The 19271-nt window shown below is 41.9% G+C and overlaps 1 protein-coding gene across 1 annotated transcript in view; it reads right to left on the reverse strand.

Annotated features, from left to right (window-relative positions):
- The window catches only part of PLEKHG1 (pleckstrin homology and RhoGEF domain containing G1), a 197203-nt gene that overhangs the window by 124291 nt on the left and 53641 nt on the right, over positions 1-19271 (reverse strand). The window lies entirely within an intron of this gene.

Below are 19271 nucleotides of genomic sequence, written 5' to 3' on the forward strand. Positions count from 1 at the left end.
GATGAGATTTGAAATAAAAGTGCAAGTCTAGTAGCATAAATAATTAGTATATAGTATAGTTCAGCAATAACCTGTAACCATAGCTAGAACCAGCTGGCTCTCTGCAAATCAGATGAGCTTATATAACTCCTTGGGAGTCAGTGGATTCTGGGAACCCCAGGGGGAAAGTCAGGTTGGCCTCTGAGGTCATTAGTTCTGTCATAATATATTATTACAGCAAAAGAGCAATTATCCAAATTCCTCAAGAGATGAGAAGTTGTGCTAACTGAACTTTCTGGTTACTTTAGGGTTAACAACAAAACCTTCTTTCAACCCTTGTTAATTTATTTTCTCTTTTGAACTGGGTCACACAAGTTCCTACCTCAGTAAGTAAGTGCCTTGTCTAAACTAACTTTCCCCTGTGACTCAGACTCTTGCTCAGCCTCAGGGCCAGCTCCGTGGACAAGGAGCATCCCAGCAGAGTCCAGGAAGAGGATATAGGTGAGGTGAGAGGGATAATGAAGACATAAAGGATAATACACCTCAGGTGGTTTCAATTCCCCCCAAAATAAATTCCTCAAGTATTTGCTGTGTATATAGAGGGGGAGAGCGAGGTAGATTTTCTTCTGGAAACTGAATTTAGAAAAAACAGTCCACTAAGAGTTCTGACGTAGCTAAATTTTCCTTGGTGACAGGTGCATAGAATGTTCTAAACGAGAGTCCAGCGCCCCAAGAAGTGTTTTTTGACACTCTTTGAACACCTAATAACAAGCATGGCCTACAGAGAGGCAGAAGAACGTCAAGTCTGTCTCCCAGGCTCTTCATCTGAATATTTAGGGGTTCTTCCGTGACTGGCTTGTAGGACTGGATGAGCAACAGCCCTGCGGAGGTCACAGGAGACTCAGAAAACTTAAAAATGGTGCCGTCCTCAACCGTGTGCTGCGCTTGAAGAGAAAAGAATCTTTCTATAGCATGGAGCTTGCCTTGCACGTGTTTTTGGAACTTGTTTCTATGATGATTTGCCCTTTAGAAGAGGATGCTAAAGGTTAATTTTCTATGCCATAAGGACTGCAGACAAATGCCAAAATTCTATTCCCAGACCTAATTTATATAATCAGAAATAAAGCATTCGAGCTGCACATCAAATAGTCTCACTTTCTGGCAGACTATGAAAAAAGTCAGTTTCAGTGTTTGAAGTAGGCATTTGTTTATATAATGCAACCAGCCATGACTGCCAAACATAATAATTAAATGCTTTAACAAGTGAGAAATCATGCCAGAATATGTAATTTGAGGGGGAAATAAGCAGAGTTGATATGTAGCAGAAAATGCTGAATTATTTATTTCAAGCTGCTCAGAAGCAGATGTGAATCTGGAGTCTACCTGCAGGAACACTCAGAGAGCAAGGGGAGCAAGAGAAGAACCCAGCATTTAGTTCAAATCTAATTTATAAACAGTGCTCTTTTTCTCCCACCCAATTTAAAGGAGTTCTTGATCTTCCTTTCACTGTAAGATCACCTGCAAATGAAATCAAGTATCTGCAAAGAAATAGCCAAAAATCATATTTTTCTTCTTTCATTCTTTGGATTATCATGGCCTTCAGTTTGGACTTGATCAGCATTTCTTTTCTGGAGGCATGAGTCCATGACAAGGGAGTACTTTTATGTAATTTACTGACATAGAAAAGTAGAGTTTTAGACCAACCCATCTTTAAAAATTGCTTCCAATTCTAAAATCGTTGATAAGATTTTCAATTCTAAAATCATTGATAAAGGGCATAGTGCATTAATAAATAGCTGAAGTATTATGTATCAAGGCTTTAATATTACTGAAAATAATAATTAAAGACATTCTTTAAATATGTCTTACATGTTGTTATCAGCCTAATATGTACAGTTGACCCTTGAACAACTGGGGTTAGGTTACCCTTCTGTAGTAGAAAATTTGTGTGTATAGCTTTTGGCTCGCCCCAAAACTGAGCTATAGTAGTCCCTTGGCATCTAAGGGTCATTGGTTTCTGGGCCCCTGTAGATACCCAAATCCATAGATTCTCAATTCTCCTGTAATTGGCCCTCTGTATCTGGGGGTTCCACATCTGCAGATTCAAACAATATGTGTAGAATTTGTGAACGTGCAATTGGAATATTGAATGTCAATTGTATTTATTGAAAAAAAATCAACATATAAGTGGACCCAAGTTGGTCAAACTCGTTTATTCAAGGGTCAACTGCATAGTATATGTAAATAGCAGCTTAATGTGCATATTTACATATTAAATAGCTTTAACATTAATTTTATTACAGATGTGAAAAAAACAAGGCCTCATTTTTTTGCCTTTTCTTATTTCACTTTCTTGCTATTATTGGGGAATGTGGCATCAATTAATTTAGGTTTATAGTTACAATGAACAGCTCATTAGACCTTTTCAAAGGGTTCAGCTTCCAAGACAATTGTAAAATCATCCTTAATTTTGATGATCACTCATCTCCATGAACAAACAATATAAATGCCCTCTGGCTTCCCCCAGGACCTTAAAGGAACAAAGGGGGGAAAAAAGAGGAGGCAAGAGCAATTTCTGAGATTTGCATAGCACTTCAAAGCACTGAATAACTTTATTCAGATTATCCTCTTGGAATCAGGGTCTAATTTTTCTCTATGGCACAGAAATAAGCCAGAAAGAAGAAGATGTTGCACAACTTACAAAAGGTGAGTTAGGTAAAGAAATATTGGTGTCATTCTCCTTTTCTATTACACAAGTTGTGGCTTCTTGATAACATCACATCTTTTGTATGTCCTGGAGGGTCATTTCTTTCATATCAAGGATCCCCTGGGCTTTGACTAGCCTGATTAACTAATGATTAGACAACTACATCAGAATCATATCTGGTGACTCTTTTTCTGCTCCTATCTAGACATCATTCCTACCCAAGAGTCTTCAAAAAGCTAAACTGGATGACATCATCCCCTGCTTAGAGTCTGTACATGTATCCCGTTGCATTTAAAATAAAAGCCAAACACCTTGCCATGGCCTCCAAGACCTGCAGGCTGCAGTTCATCTCTGCCCCAGTCCTATCTCATTGCCCCACTGTCCATTGCTCACTAAGCTCCAGCCTCTCTGGCTCTCAATTCACTCATGTGCCAACTTCAGATAGGTCTTCCCTAATCCCTACCTGCCAGTGAAAATCCACTCTTTTAAGTATCCTGTTCTCTTTCATGCACATCACTCACCACAATTTGTCATTATACACTTTAAAATTATTTTCAACAACACCAGGCTCTTCAATTCCCTCTATGGACTTCTATTTCAACCACCTATCCTCAGCACCCACTGCCACAGGGCCTGGCTTATGGACCCCTCCATAAGTGGCCACGTGAGAGACTAAGCAAGTGCAGGGACACTGACTTGCTGGATTCATCCACAGTCTCAGACTCTGGTTCCTCCTTACCCATCATGTCTCTGCCCTTTACCCTTCAGAGGAGCACTCCTTAGGATGGAGAAAGAGCACCATGGGAGTCATAACATGTGATCTGCCTCAGCCAACATGGGTTTCACAACCAGAAATCCTTTAGCTGTGAATGCTTGTGTGATCCAGGCTTCCCCCATAATGCTTACAATGGCTAAGGAACCCAAAGTTTGCCAAAGGAGTACATGAAAGCAAAACCTTTTTATGCCTCCAGCTCTTGATGGCATAGTTCTGTATTACAGACAGAGGGTTGGTGAAAGCCAGAGAGGGTGGCCCTGTTGGGCTTCTCAGTGTTGCTGTTCTGGAGTACACTTCCACGTCTCTGTCTTGCTGCTAAGCTTACCCTTTATTGCTAAGCTTATCCTTACCCAACATTTATCTTAGGCTGCCTTTAAAACTATGATTGAATGGATCATCATATTCCAATTAAAGTCAGTGGGAGGCAATGAAAACAGAATCTATCAAAGTCAATTTTTATTACAACACTCTCCCAACATGACTAATTTTTGAAAATTGATCCTGTTTATTTACTTTGAACACAGGCACACGTGAAAACATTGTATAAAATTTTCTTTTCTTGATTATTTTTCTTGACATGTCTATCAAAATCCCTGGGGCTTATGAAGGAAAACAAGCCTCTATTTCTTTGAGAGAGCACAAATAAAGATTAATAAAGCCACTGTTTTCCTTAAATACAGAAATCTCTCAGTAATCTCAGGAATGGTTGCAAAAGGAAATTAGAAATACATTTTAAGGTCAAAATCTGGCTTAGCACAATATCAACATGAAAGACACCTTTGTAAGAGCCCTACTGAAGTTAAGATTCATTCTTTACAATTGCTTCACTGGATTCTGCCGAAAGGACCCTCATAAATAGTTCAAGGAACTTTGACATCAGGAAGGTACTGAAAGTAATTTAAGCAAAAATTTACCCCCAAGAGCATCTCATGATTTTACAAGTTAGCTAATGAGTAAATTTTCTCCCATTAGATGGAAGGCTTGTAGGTTTCAGCAGAAGGAAATTCAAGAGTCAGGCATCAAACCCCGACAGAGAATGCCCTCTGCGGGCTCTCAGCGCCCTCTCAGAGCCTCTTCACCACCCCCGTCCCAGGCAAAAGTCCATCTTTTCTTTCCCTTTTCTCCTATTCATTGTGTACAATACAGACACTTCCCACTTGCTACAATTATAAGGCTTGAAGGCTTTCACCCCCCTCTTTTTGAGCACTAGCTCTAAGTCAGGAATCCCCTTTTGTTTCTCCTGAGTCCACAGGGTAGCTGTGCAAATGTTTGAATTACGAAAATGAACATCAGCATTTACAGGGATCTTTCTTTAGCCCATCCTATCAAACTAGGTGGAAGAGAAACAAAGAACCCTTGAGAAGGAAGCTTAAGTTAAAATGTTTAAAAATAGAGTGGGATTAACAATTGCTTTGAGTCATCACTACCATAAAATGCAAAGATTACTGCCAGATGTACAAAATATACGGGCCACGATACTTTGGCTCTAAGTTTCTTTGCATTTAAGGTCAAATGAGACCAATTCTGTTTTGTATTACTTTGTGCAAAGGAAGAGAACCGGATAAATCATGTATTTGGTATCATCAGAAGATTCAAATATTTTTTCAAGAAACAAATAAAAACTTTAATAAGTGGAGGAAACACCATTTTTCATATATTACTGTCCTATTTCCCCTCTGCCCCCTCCCCACCCCGCCCCATCAGCCTCTTTTTAGTGATTTCATATAAAGTGAGTCTGATGGTCAAGTCCTTTGTGCAAGTATTTCGGGTCAGACCTGACTGGGAGCTCTGAGCCCCGCTGACTGGAATGCTGAATTCTTATTTGGTCATCGGCCAGCAAGACTCCATGGAAACCAGTGAGTCCCAGCAGATCAAAGAAGAGTTTAGCACTCAAACAACCCAATAATAGAAACTATGCTCAAACGCGTACTATTTTTCAATGAACTATTAGATTTTATTGTGGAACTCAAAATATCATAAAAAACTCAGAAATTTACAAAGGGTACTGTTGGCTCTCAAAGAAAAAACACAATTCCTTTTTGGAACTGTCCTGAATCACTTTGCACTTTGATGAGAAGGTATCCTGGTGTTTCAGGCTTCCATGATAAGTTTTTTGTTTTGGTGTTACTAAAAGTTACAGGTAGGATAACTTAAAAAGGTAGGATAACTTAAAAGTTACAGGTAGGATAACTTAGTTGATGCCTTAAGTCCTATCCTGGCAGGTGCAATTAATAGCTAGGGTCTCTTCCAGTCTCTGTGCAGGCACCAAGACACAGTCATACATGGACACCGGAGACCTGTCCGAATTTGTGGAAATCTCTCACACCCAATAGTGACCAGTTTTAAAAAATAGCAAGTAGTCTCAGAATCAATTTACTTTTATATTCTTGGAGAGACCTCTTCGTGCATTTGCCACACTCGCACACAAGTCTATCTTCAAAGACTTCTGCCCTTTATGTCTCTTTAGATCACATCTCACATGTAGAAAAAGGGTCTTATAACCTTTTATACCTGCTAACTAAGAAATCTTTTCAAGAAGCCAGCAGCACTCAAAAACCAGAAGACAGTGTTTTTATCTGTTAATATTTGTGCATTTAATATCACATCTAGTTCGAAAGGGGGATCAGTTCTGTTTTTCATCACTTATTTCTTTCTATACTTCAGAATTCACTTCCTTCAAAGGTTTTGAGCAGCACAGAGACTGTGTAAGGAAAAACATGTGATATTTTTCCTAGGTAATTTTAATGCAGGGAAGTATTTCTGCTTGAATTAATAAAACATTGTTTAGACATATCTGTTGCAAAGGAAAAACTAGACTTCTATGAATGAGGAAAATTCATTACATGATGGGAAGTTGTCACTGGGTGCTGTATTTCAAACTATTCTTTTCCAAGCTATTTCATAATGGTAGGTTGTATATGACATACAGAAGTCCATTCTTCCCAGACTCCATTTTAGTGTGGCATTAAGATAACATCACACTGTCCCTTATAAGTGCTGAAAACACAAGACTCAATTGCAAAGATAAAAGAAACAAATCAATCAAGCCACGACACAGCAGGAAGAAATGTTCTATTTTTTCCTCTAAGGTTTTCTAATGACTATTGGGGAAAGAGGACAATGAGCGATTTTTTTGTCCTCTAGTGATGGTGGCAGAAAGGGCAAATGATTTAAATAACTGGCAAGGTGCACACAGATTGTGTTGTGAATCATTCTGAGTCTAACCTCAAAGTCAGGAACACACTTTTGCATAGACATAGCATAAAGGACAGATTGATTACACAATTGCTTACATTGGTCTAACTTGGATTCTAAATGCTGTAGAAACCTGTTTGCCTGATTATAACCTGGTACCATTTAGCTGTCCCAAGTTCAGAAGCAGCTCAATTATTGGACTGTTGTGTTTAATTCCTGTTTCTAAAGCCTATGTCTAAGTCTTGATTATAGAGGGAAGAGAGCAGAAAATATTTTCTAACAGTAAATTTTATTTAAAACCCCATGAGATGGCCTCTCTGGTGGCACAAGGGGTTAAGAAGCAGCACTACGAAGCTATCAGCAGCCACTGCACTATGAGTTTGATCCCCGGCCAGTGAGTTGACACACATGGCACAGTAGACCTCTCTTGCCTCACCCGCTGCTCCCCTCAGGAGTGTCCCTCAATAGATCTGCTTGTTCTGCTCCCCACTCTGTCTCGGGTGAATCCTCTTACCCACCATATCTCTGGCCTACAACCCAGGTCTTGCATGCATAAATAAATAAATCTTAAAAAAAAATAAAACCCCATAAGATATTAGAAGCATCTGCCCCAACTCTGCACAGAATATAGTGTGACTCTGGCACATGCTCCAAAGAATAAAGCTCCAACTGTCCCAGGGCAGACTCCCATGTGCAAGTGGCTCTGCACAGCCATGTCAGCTGGACCTCATGTCCATTCCATGCCAGTCTTAGAACAGAAGGTAAAGACAAAAAACCTCAACTGTCACAATGGGAGACATGCTCCCTCTCCCTTAAGGGGCCAAGAAATAACTTGAGAGTTTTGTAGAGGGATGGACAGTCTGCAAAAGTATGTGGGAATAAGAGTCAAGAAGGATGGCAGAGCAGAAAGATGGAGGAAAAAGCAAATCCTCAGTGGTGTCAGGCTTTGCTGATTCAATGAACCCAAAGGCTACACTCCCTCCAGGGTAGTTCAGTCATTTTTGTTTGCTTGTTTAAGCAAATTTGACTGGAATCTCAATTCTTGTTGAAAGTGTTCTATCTGATAAAGCGAAAAACCTGTGAAAGTATGAAACTTAGGGAGAGTAGGAGATAAAAGATATAATAAAGATATATGTGCTTGGCATGCCAGATAAGAAAGTGCCTTACACACATATTAAAAAAACTAGCAACAACAAATGTTGGCGAGGGTGTGGAGAAAAAGGAACTCTCCTGCACTGCTGGTGGGAGTGCAAACTGGTCCAACCACTATGGAGAGCTGTGTGGAGATTTCTGGACCTACTAAACATAGAGCTTCCATAGGATCCAGCAATTCCACTCCTAGGTATTTACCCAAAGGACACAGAAACATCAATTCCAAAGAACACCTGCACCCCTATGTTTATAGCAGCACTATTTACAATAGCTAAGCTTTGGAAACAGCCCAAATGCCCAAAAATAGATGACTGGATCAAGAAGATACATATATCCAATGGAATATTACTTAGCAATCAAAAAGATAAACTCTTGCCATTTGCAGCAACATGGATGGAACTAGAAGGGATCATGCTTGCGAAATAAGCCAGAAAGAAAAAGAAAAATACTGGATGGTCTCACTCATGGCAGGAATTTAGAAAACCTAAATAAGGGGCCAGGAAAAAGAATAACTATAAGAAAGTAAAAATCAAAATCAACAAACAGCTATGGACCAGAGACACTCTATGGGGGGGGGGGGCTAGGAGGGGAGGGATTGGGGTCAAAATAAGGGGGTTGCAATTGCATGGGGAATATAAAAATAAAATTAAAATTAAAAAAAAAAAGAAAGTGCCTTACATATCTTAGTTTTCTTATCCTGAACATACACTAATTGGTTATAGTTAAAATTCTTTAGAATTTAACTCTTTGATTTGCTGTAAATCTGAAGTATGAAATACTCACCATTTGCTCTAAATGGTTCAGTTGTGAAACACATTTTCCTGAAACACGATACCATGTTATTTAACCTGTTTACTGAGCACTTGTTTAGCATAGAAAGAGCAGCTTGCTTTTAAGGCTAAAACCTGGTGTGTGGGGTGGGGAGAGGCTAAATTCTCTCTCTATATAAGTAAACACTTGATGTTTAAATTGGTGTTCCAAAAGCATGGATGGTTTGTTTAATTCCAAGTCTGAACAAACTTCCGAGAAGTAATTGGAATTAATTAGAAGAAAAGGTTTTCTTGGCTATCTCTCAAGATGGTCAGAAGAACGATCATGGGGGAAGAAAAATAAATGAAAGTGTCCAGTATCTCAGAGGAGGCTGGCAGGTCGTGTCATGGCCCACATCCCATCTGTGTTGTGTGCTCTGATGCCACCCCCTGAGCGCCACAATCACTTTCATAAGTGTTTAAAGCGTCTCAGATTGGAAAGCTCATAGCTCATAAACATGGAAATTTTGGGAATTTTATCTTGTGTCTAAGAAACACATAGTTGAGACCAGTGTCCAGGTGTACAAAGTAGCAGGACTGCCCTTGAAATCCAAAGTATAAAAGGCCTGCATCCCCCATGAGAATCCAGAGTTTTCCTATCCTGTCCTATGCTCACTCAGCTCCAACATGCAGGCAGAGCCAACATAAAAAGGGAGCGTGTTCCAAAGAATTCCTGCTACAGGTGGAATATAAAGAAATAAAACAAAGGAACAGGCAACAGCTAAATTGAAACAAATTCCAGAAATCTGACTGCAGAATTGAGGCTTTAGCAGTGCAGGGGTGGGGGTGTGTGTGGGGCCCATGGATGGAGTGGAGGTTCTGATAGAGGGGGTAGTGGGTAACCTATATCTGAAGAGTTGTGAACCTGTACCCCTAGATCTTATACAGTGCTGTAAATGAGAAAAACAGACCATAACAAAACAGAACATAGCAGAAACAGAACGTAACAAGACTCCTGGCAAAGGGTTGTTTATTTCCAAGCAAAGCGTATTCAGGATCAGTGGGGTATGCAGTTCCCAGCTCTGCCTGTAAATGCTTTTAATCCATCCTGTTCCCCAATGAGGAATCCAAACAGAGGTTTGCAGTGCTTCTGTAGGTGAATATGTCTAAAGTACAGAGGGTGACCCTGGCCGAGGAGCTGAAATGTGGAGGGAATGGTGAAGACTGGCTTCATTCTTTATCCTGTCCCTTCCTCTCTCCTTCAACTCACTCTACAGCCAGCAAATTCTCACCTTGAGATACGAGGGAGCAGGAATCTCCTGCTTCTTATGTTCCTCCTTTCTACAGTCCACTCTTCGGAATGATTTACTCCCCCCTCTTCCTCCCCTAGAGGGCTGGTCAAACAAGCCACATTGCTGCCAAGGTCTCTTCTCAGAATCCTCCGGCCTTTGCTACTATTCACCGCAAAGCATTCCATCTCAGCGCTTGCCACAAAATAGGAATGCATGGGCCTTAGAGTTTCAAAGTTAAAACTGGGATAACATATAAATATGCAAAACTTTCCAATGCTGTATAATCATAATGTGCTTCTATTACAAACTGAGGTGTAAATGAACTCATCCCTATCACATGATTACTCATTTCTGTATTACTAATAGTTTCACAGCCGAAGCGTGTATCTCTAAATTCCAAGGTCAAGACACAGGGCCTGTAAGAAATGTTGATGCTCATTCTCTAGCTGTAGGAAGTTCTCTAGGGGATAAGGTTTTCCACAAATATTGAAATTTCAATTGTTCATGGGGTCCAAATAGTAATAATGGCAGCTGGCTCCCCAGGGACTCACATGCATTTCAGGCACAATTTGGGTTAAGCAGGCTCTGTGGGCCTGAGGATTTCCCATACACAGCTTTATGACAAACGAGGAAAAAATACTCCAAAAATATTTTTCAGATGAACTTTTGGAAAACAACCCTGGCTTGCATGGAAGTGCATTGGCTCCTGACATGTGTCCTGCATATGCACGGCTTTATGAGTGGAATTCTCATTAGTTCCCGATCTTTCCTTATAGAATCTAAATCTTGAATGTTCAAATGTTCTTCGAAAGTTTTGAATGTTTGAAAATTTTCTTTTGGAAGGTCATTTTGCCACGAGAAGCCTGGCTAGTTGGCAAGGCCTTGCCTTGGTGGTTTGTACTGAGCCAGCCCACACTTTCTTGCTTTCTCAAACTTCAGTAGCTTTGCCTCAAGTCAGAGGAGTGAGACTAAAAGCACAAAGAAAGAATTCACTCACCAGCCGGGTACCGCCAGGGGCCAACTTTCCACAGGTAGGCAGTGGGGTTCAACTCTTCACTGCCTGGTCCCCAAGAAGGGAGAATGCTATTCCCCCACCCAGGGAGCGCTGGTCCACAGTTTAATTTCCCAACATTCAGCCTGGCAGACCAAGGAAACTTCTTTCTCTCCCCCTAAGTAAATACTGCAACAAATAACTTTTTCTAAATAGGCAACACTTTGCCAAGTCAGTAATACATTTTTTGCTTAGAAATTAGACTTAGTGCAAATGCATTTGAAGGTGATTTGAGGGTGGGCCACACAGCTTGGCAGGTGAAATGTGCTCACGACTTATTTCAACTGATTGATCTTTCATCATGCCCTGTATTTTTCAAAAGGGTGCCCTCAAACTCCCAGTTAAAATTGTAAATAAAGCATGGCGTTTTAAACACTGGCTCTGACTAGGGAGTGATGAAAGGAAACTAAAAAGCCGATAATTAACAAAACCGTTCCTTCAGTTTGAAAGTGCCACCAACGTTTTTATCTCTAAGAGATCCCCTATGATGGCTCTTCCTCAGGCAGATTTTTATTGCCCCATCATCCTCCCCAGGGAAAACCTGGTTGGGGGAGGGGATAAAAAGTTATCTGGGCTGAAGAGGTAAAGAAGAAAAATGAAAAGCCTCCCAGGGGGGAATAAAAAGGAAGCTTGGAAAATAATAGCAATGAAGAAAGCTAAGGTGGTTTCTACTCCAAAATTAAAGCAAATATACAGCCAGGTTTTAAAATTGCCCAAGGCTTATAAGATCATTTCATCATGAATACTGGAAAGTACAATTTCTTTCTTTATTGTATTTTCTTACAGCTTTTAACCTTTTTATTTACAGGCTTGTCATTGTTATTTTGAATATTTCGTCATGGAAAATGTTCCACTTACACAAAGTAGAGCGTATAAGGAGCCCGCATGTGGCTGTCACCACGCTTCAGTAACTGCTAACTCACTGCAGCCTTAGAAATTCATCTCTGCCCCCCTCTAGTTCCTTTCTTCATGGAATTATGTGGAAGAAAATCCAAGATATTCTATCACTTATATGTAAATATTTCGGCATGTGACTTCAAGAGATGAGAACTTAAAGAAAAAAAAATTTCTTGGAGTTTAAAATTTTATTCTGCAACTTGCTTTACATTCTGTGAACAAAGGAATTTGGGCTGATATTTGAGATGGAAACTTTTACCTGGGAATCCATTATACTTAAAACCAACTCAGCCAATTGATTTCTGGTGAATGATGTGAAATTTCTAAATTTAAACAACACAGTTGGTGAGGATAACAAATAAAGCGTGCATGAGAGCTAGTCTTGAGACTTTGAATTTCCTTAGTCCTTCAGAGCAGGAATTCAGAGCACTCAGAAGAGTCAACTCAGTGGGCATTTCCAGAAGGATTTTTAAGATCACAAAGCAGAGTCTCCAGACACTACGTTATTAAAATTGCTGTTGGAATTGTTCAGGTACTAAAGATACAACAGTGTTACAGAAGGGGCGCATGCAATCAGACTGGAGGAATTTAAAAAGGAGGAGGAATTTGAACTGAGTTTAAAAGGATAGATAAGGTCTAGATAATAGCAGCCCTGCTGCTCTCTCACGCCATTTGAGGACCTGCGAAAGGCCGGGCTCCCTGGACCCACAGCCAAGCTAGAGCGTGTTTATTGTCATAATTGGGTAGTTGAGGATGGCAAAGCCCTGGCTGGGGCTTTCGAGAAGGACATGTGCTCAGGTGCACACTCGGGCCCAGCTGACCCCATACCTCACTTTCACACTGAACCCAAAGAGTGGAGAGAGTTCTGTGTAGTACAAAATATATTTTTCTAGAACAGTTGACTCAAAGATGGGGGAGAAAAGGTTGGAGCTCACGAGCAGACACCGACACGCCTTGGTGAGTGCAGAGCAGACACCTGTCATAATTACCCCACACTCTGGCGCAGCAGGCTGTGGGCGCAAGGAGTGGGAGGTTCACCAGTTCAGAATTATCAGAGACAAAGACCATCAGGTCCCTGGGCTTTGCTGTGGGAATCTGGGGTGCACATGGCACAGTTGGCACCTCACATTCCAGGGCAGAGGAAGGGTACTTATAACATGACAGAAAATAATTATTATAGTGTGACTTCAGGCAATGCCTTGAATTTCTGAAATTTTCTACCCCGTAACCTTATAGAATTCAATGAATGATAATAACTGCACAAAGCTACAAGAATTGAGTAAGAACAAGTATGCATAGTGTGTAGTTTGTAGTCAGTGCTCAAATGTTCTTCTTTTTAATGAAGGAGGCAGAAATGGAGAAGGGATGACACAGTTGGGAAGATGAATTTAGTGAGATTTGGTGACAAATCTGAATCAAGGCTAGGGCTAGGGAGTGGAGGAAGAGCGATACTAAATATATTTGAAGTGATGAGACAAGAGAGAGACACCAAATATATTTGAAGTGATAAGTCTACACAAAAATATCTTCATTCCTCCAAGAGAAGTTAGGAGGTACATCAAGACAAAGTGACCTTAGAGGTGATTGGCAGATTCCTAATTAAAAACACCCAAAAAGAGTTAGAACTGAGGGAAGAGAATGAGGAAGAGATGGAAAAGATGGTCTGGCAACCATCTGACTAAGAGGCTGTGGCCATAACACTCAGTTTCTGAGGACCCGTGAAATCGCTACTCTCTGAATGTGCTTCACAAATCAAAGCAATAGATATGAAGTTACAACATTTTAAGAAACCAGACTCCAGATTTTTGGAGACAAAGAAAATTAAAAGAAAATACCCTCCTTAATGCAGGACTTAAGATCAGTGGCAGCGCCGCCTCTTTGGATTTTAAAACACAATGGTTGCTTTAAAACCCGACTTGACTCTGGAAAGTCTTTATCACGAATGTAATCTTCTTCCAGAACAGGCTTTCTTTAAGGCCTACAAAAAGCTCGGTGGCATCAGGCAATAAAACACAGATTTCTTAAAGTATGTGTAGCTTAGCAAACGCAACTGAAGTCACAATGGGGGAGATCTTGCAGGCAGATAGGAAGGAGGCGCTGGCGGAGGTGGGGGTACCCTGCGTTCTTCAGTCAACCTCCAGTCACTGTGGGTCATTCTGCTTCCCTGACTTCTCAAGCTTGCTGAGTCCAGTCCATTGCTTCTTCAGGCTTCTCAGATAAGACAATTAATTTCTGTTCCAGACACTGAATTCATTATCTACAGCGGCTAAAAGCAGATCTGGCCCCAGCGGCGTATCTGGTTCTTTGGACATTTTATGTGACAGCCTTTCCGTGCTTATTAGAGGGTCTCTGAGTGAGCCCCTCGGGTCTAGCCAAGCCCCATCACCAGCTGCAGACGTTAAAGACACAACCGTCAGTGGTCCTCCGAGAGGCCACACCGCGTGGGGAGACCGCAGCCTAGCCAGACCATTTGTACCTAGCTAGGTTGCAAGTGAAGAATTTGTTAACGTTTCTGTGCCCAACACAGAGCTTTGAACATCAAAGGAAAAACGGAGAACTGAAGAAAAAAAAAATTCACCAACAATGAGATTCCAAAAGGGCTTTCTTAGAAGAGGCAAGTCAAAATAGAGACAAAATTAAGAAAGGATACACGACTCTGATTTAACTGACAGCTTTGTTCACAAGCAGTGGGAAACAAGCATTATTTTCAGACACAGAACATTCACCAGGGGGCGATTGATAGAGTATGTCTCTGGGTTCCCTTTCTACCTCCTTCGGTTCTCTAAGTTTCTGCTGTCACCTTTCACGACATGTGGCTTTGCAGATATGTTGTCTGCAGACGTGTTTTGCCTTCTCTGACACACTTTATAGCCCTTCAAAGGACAGACAGAGGCTTGTTTTCTTGCCTTTGCTTCACTTAGAATTCTTAGTGCTTCAATCACAGTGGGCATTCACTTAGAAAAGGGGTATCCTGAAACAGGTCGCTTTTAATGATGTTTTCAGAACACCTTACACTAAGTAATTTTATGCTACTTCTCTCCCAGTCATCGGTGGCATATGGACCGCATTAAAATCTATCAAATGTTACTAGATTGGAGGTAGCTTGAGAGCTACGGTGGCTTTCTTCCACATTAGAATGTCCGATGACTGAGTGAGTGTCATCGTTTGCTGATCCTTGACCCAGTGGCTAAATTCTTTAAGATGCCCCAAGTTTTATACATGAGCCATAGAGGACAGTCCGGGGGGACAGCAAGAGGTGAGGGCAAAATCCAGGGCAGGCTCCATTACTGGTTATCCAGATGGGGTGCATGGAGCTATTAAATGGGGATGTGGCCTCCAAATGTCCTCCCCCAGCGCTTCCTAAAGGGACAGGGCACAAGTCGGCTTCACCTTGTTATATTTCTTCCTGTAACTGACCTCCATGTTCGTGTGGCTCACGTCCTCCCTCCTATACTTGTCCGGAAATTTGCAGTCGCCAAACTCCCTTCCAGGGTCGATCACAGTAACTAACAGGTTAGAGAACTAGAAGGCAGTAGAGGGTGTGGGGAAGGAAGAGGGGCTCCCTAGGCCCAAAGTTTGAGAAGTCCCACCTGCAACACTGCCTGTTGAGGGTATTTAGTGCAGGGCAGCGTGGCAAGGCTCTCCAGAGAAGGGAACTCACTGAACTTTGCTTCAGTCCCAAAGTGACTGGACTATGAAGTCCCCTCCCCCTCCTTGTTTTTGACAGAAAACTATTACCATAATTTTACAAAGCTGAGGACATACCGTCCTAAGAATCCCCCAGTGCTGAATGCCAAGAATAGGAACTAGTTCCTCACTCCAAAGGTCACCCCTTTGCGAGAAAACAAGTCCTTATTATTATTAAAATTAAAAAAAAAGCAACAAACTTATATCCTTTTCCTCTCAAGAATGGCTGGAGATTCCCTTGCTCTGTTCACCAGCTGTAACAAAGGACCTATACTAAGGAACCTGCCTTCTCCCCACCTTCAAAGGACATTCAGTCTCTAGGCCAGTTTAAGGCGTGCAAACGTCTAAGGAGATTTTTTAATTTTTTTTTTTAAGATTTATTTATTTATTTATTTATACAAGCACTGGGTACAGTCAGAAGCGCGGGAGGGTGAGAGAATCCACCAGAGCCAGAGCGGGGAGCAGAGCAGGCAGAAGGACCGAAGGACACTGCTGAGGGGAGCAGCGGGCGGCAGGAGAGGTCTGCGCGCCATGCGGGACCCTCCTCTGGTGGCCGGGGAGCAGCCGGGGATCGAACCGGTGCTGCAGAGGCTGTGGGCAGCTTCGCAACCCAGCGCTCAACCGCTGCGCCACCGGGGAGGCCCGAGACTTTTTTAATTTAAAAAAAGTTCATTTTAGTCAAATACATATAACATAAAACTTATCACCTTCATCACTTTTAAGTGTGCATCCACACTGTTGTGCAAGCATCTCACAACTCTTCAACAGGAGAGATTTTTAATGGAGGAGATGCTCAATGCTTAAAGCCATTCTGTACAAGCTGTAATTTTGTGCTATATTTAGCCAGTATAATATCTTTAATCACTGATTCTACATTAAAAACAATCATTTTCACGGTATCGCCATGTCAAGAGATAATCAGGGTTTGTGCATGGGAAGAGATTGAAGCAAAGTGTCTCGACCTCGTAAAGATCTCCCACAGCACGCTGTCCTCCAGCTCTGGGTCAAGAATCACACGATGGCTGGATTGCTAGCAAAGGCGAGCTCAATATAACCACTTATTTATTCACAGTGTGAATCAGTTATGCTGTAAACCACTGATAATACTTTTATTAGCTGCCATCTGACAAATCTATCAGCCCTAAGTCAGACACTTACAGGGCCCTGGGGGCAATGTCACTTATAGGACATGTGAAGGGCTGGACAGTGTCCATTCCTCCCGAGTGAACCTTCTCTGTGTAGTTGCAAGTTTGAGGAGTAACAGGCCACATTCTAGTCTCACAAAGACTTCAGCTTGAAGACAACACATTTCCAGGTGCCCTGGGGTTGTGCACAGCCTACAAATGCTCATGGTGGGGCAGTAATAGTTGCCAGGTGTGGATGAAAGAAATGAGGGTGATGCTCACCCTCCAGAGAAGAGCACGGTCACATAGTAGGGCCACAATACACCGTGGCAGCAGTGCTGAGTAATGGCAAATCCAGTGGGGGGAGGCACACCACATCTGATCTTTGACATCTCCCCTAAAAGCACTGTCTTCTTTCCCAACCTGACAGTTTTAGGGATTTGGAAACTTCTAGCAAGACCAGTACAAATCAAGATACCCTGGTCACTGCAGTGCCTGGCACCTGCCTGGGAATGTCTAGCTGGCATCTTTCTGTTCCCCAGGTCGCTCGACCCTGTGATGGACATAAGGCACTGAGGACAAAATGGAAGGGCAAAAATAGGTCAATATGCATGTACCCACAGGCATTATTATTATTATTATTATTTTTTTTTTTGGTGATAGCTCATTTGATGCTGAATCACACACATACACTCAGGTGGTACCAACAGAAGAATTCCCCTTCTGGTGTCAACAAACCATGCCAAACAGGCCTGTCCTCCTCCGATTTTTCAAAAGTTTTTGCAAATCAGAACCACTTAAATCAAGTAATGCTAACAAAGCTTGGTTGAGTCCTTCCATTTACACCTCTACACGTCAAGAGCTGGAGAGAGGGGCATGTCTCTCTAGAATTCTCTTGCTTTTCTAGCTTAATCTGATTAAGTGGTGGCCAAAGATGTATACTGTCCTGCTATCCAGGAGAAGACAGCTCTTATAATATTAATAACCTGGCTGATTAATAGGATGATATAATATAAATGTAACTATCCGGTGGATTCTCATTTTATACGGATGGATTATATGTCTTTGTATATTTGCCCAGACCTGTGCTAGTCCGAGAATTGGAAGTAGGGGTTCATGCACATGCCCCCAAAACACTTCACAACACTCTAAAGGTTTAACTTTTTTAAAGGAGAACAATGGCTCATTCATTCTGCTGCAAACATTGGAGCTTCTCTTACACACGTGACTTTTTCTAGATATTAAGAGTGAGCCAAGCAGAGGCCCTGGCTCCCAGAGAGTTTATATTAAATCGTCACCTATTTTGAAGAGGAAGTTGGTCAGACACGCAACACATTGAAAGCTCACGAGTGACCCTCAGGAGAGGCTCTGTGCACCGTTTATGCCGTCCTGCTCCTGGAGACCAACACACGTATTTTCTCCAAACCCAGACCACTGTTTCAGAAACAAAATCAGATCAGTCACAGTAATAGAAAATGCTGTATTGTCAGTGACACAGATCGGCAACTACAGAAGAACGAAAATTCTGGATTCCCACAGCAGCGATGAGGTGGGACCAGCCAAAGTTCTCCAGGAACCCACAGAAGAATCTGAGTCAAACCTTGCTTTCCACGTGGGGAGAGCACAGTGGCCTGTGGTGGAGGAGAGCTACGGTGACCACACCTGAGGGGAGAAACCCTTTTCTATCAACAAATTAACAAGGATGCAAAAAAATGGTACTTCATGAAATAACATTAATATTAAAGAGTCCCAAGTCTTGCTTTTCAGTGTGAATTACTGAGACTCAATATCAGTGCAGACGACCTTAAGTTCACTGCTGAAAGCCCAGTTCTCTCCTTACGCACAGCGTTGTGCCCCTCTCCCGGATGCTGCACTGATGTGTAATGCAAGGTCACGTGCCATGTTGTAGCACAATGTGATGTTATAAGGCCATGTTGAATGAGGAAGTTAAGAAATGGGTGCAGGTAAGTTAATCAGGATCGGGGACCCCAAGCCCATTTATCAATCTGAATAGGAACAATTGGTTGGAGTCACGGTGCCCCCCAAGCCAGAAAAATGAAATGCTCAGAACACCAACACAATGATACAATGCTAAAGAAATGGGCTGAAGCTCTTCTGGGGAAAGCAGGGCAGGTACCTGCGAGGCTCAGTGGGTCTCAGTAACCTAGGAGACCTCACAGCCCCAACCAATCAGCAAGAGACAAGACTGTGACCCAGGCAGGGACACACGACGACACCTCCTGTGGGATCCGGCGCTTCGGCCCTGCCTCTGTAGAAAGTACTAAAAGCTGCATTTTACAACTGCCTGAGTATCAAGAAAAACATAATCCAAGCTGGGTTCATTATTATATTTTCATTATTATCATATTCATTTTATTCCTGCTTTAAAAAGAAATTATAATTAAAACAGTATCCTGGGCTCTGGGCTCTGGGCCTAATGGATAAATGCTGGACCACAAGCTCCTGACTTTTGTGCTGCTTAGCATTCCAGTCTTCAGTCAGGCCAAGGGACTGCTGGGACTTGCTTGCCAGCAGGGAAGGTCTGCGGTAAGAAAACCATTGTTTTACCAGTTAATGAAACACTGATGAACTTTGAACTCTGATACAAGCAAAGTCATCTTTACGCCATTAAAATACCATTTGCCTTTGTAATAGTGTCGAGT

This window comes from Talpa occidentalis, unplaced genomic scaffold, assembly GCF_014898055.3.
Source record: "Talpa occidentalis isolate TD23 unplaced genomic scaffold, MPIMG_talOcc4v2.1 talOcc4.2, whole genome shotgun sequence".
NCBI classification, from domain to species: Eukaryota; Metazoa; Chordata; class Mammalia; order Eulipotyphla; family Talpidae; genus Talpa; species Talpa occidentalis.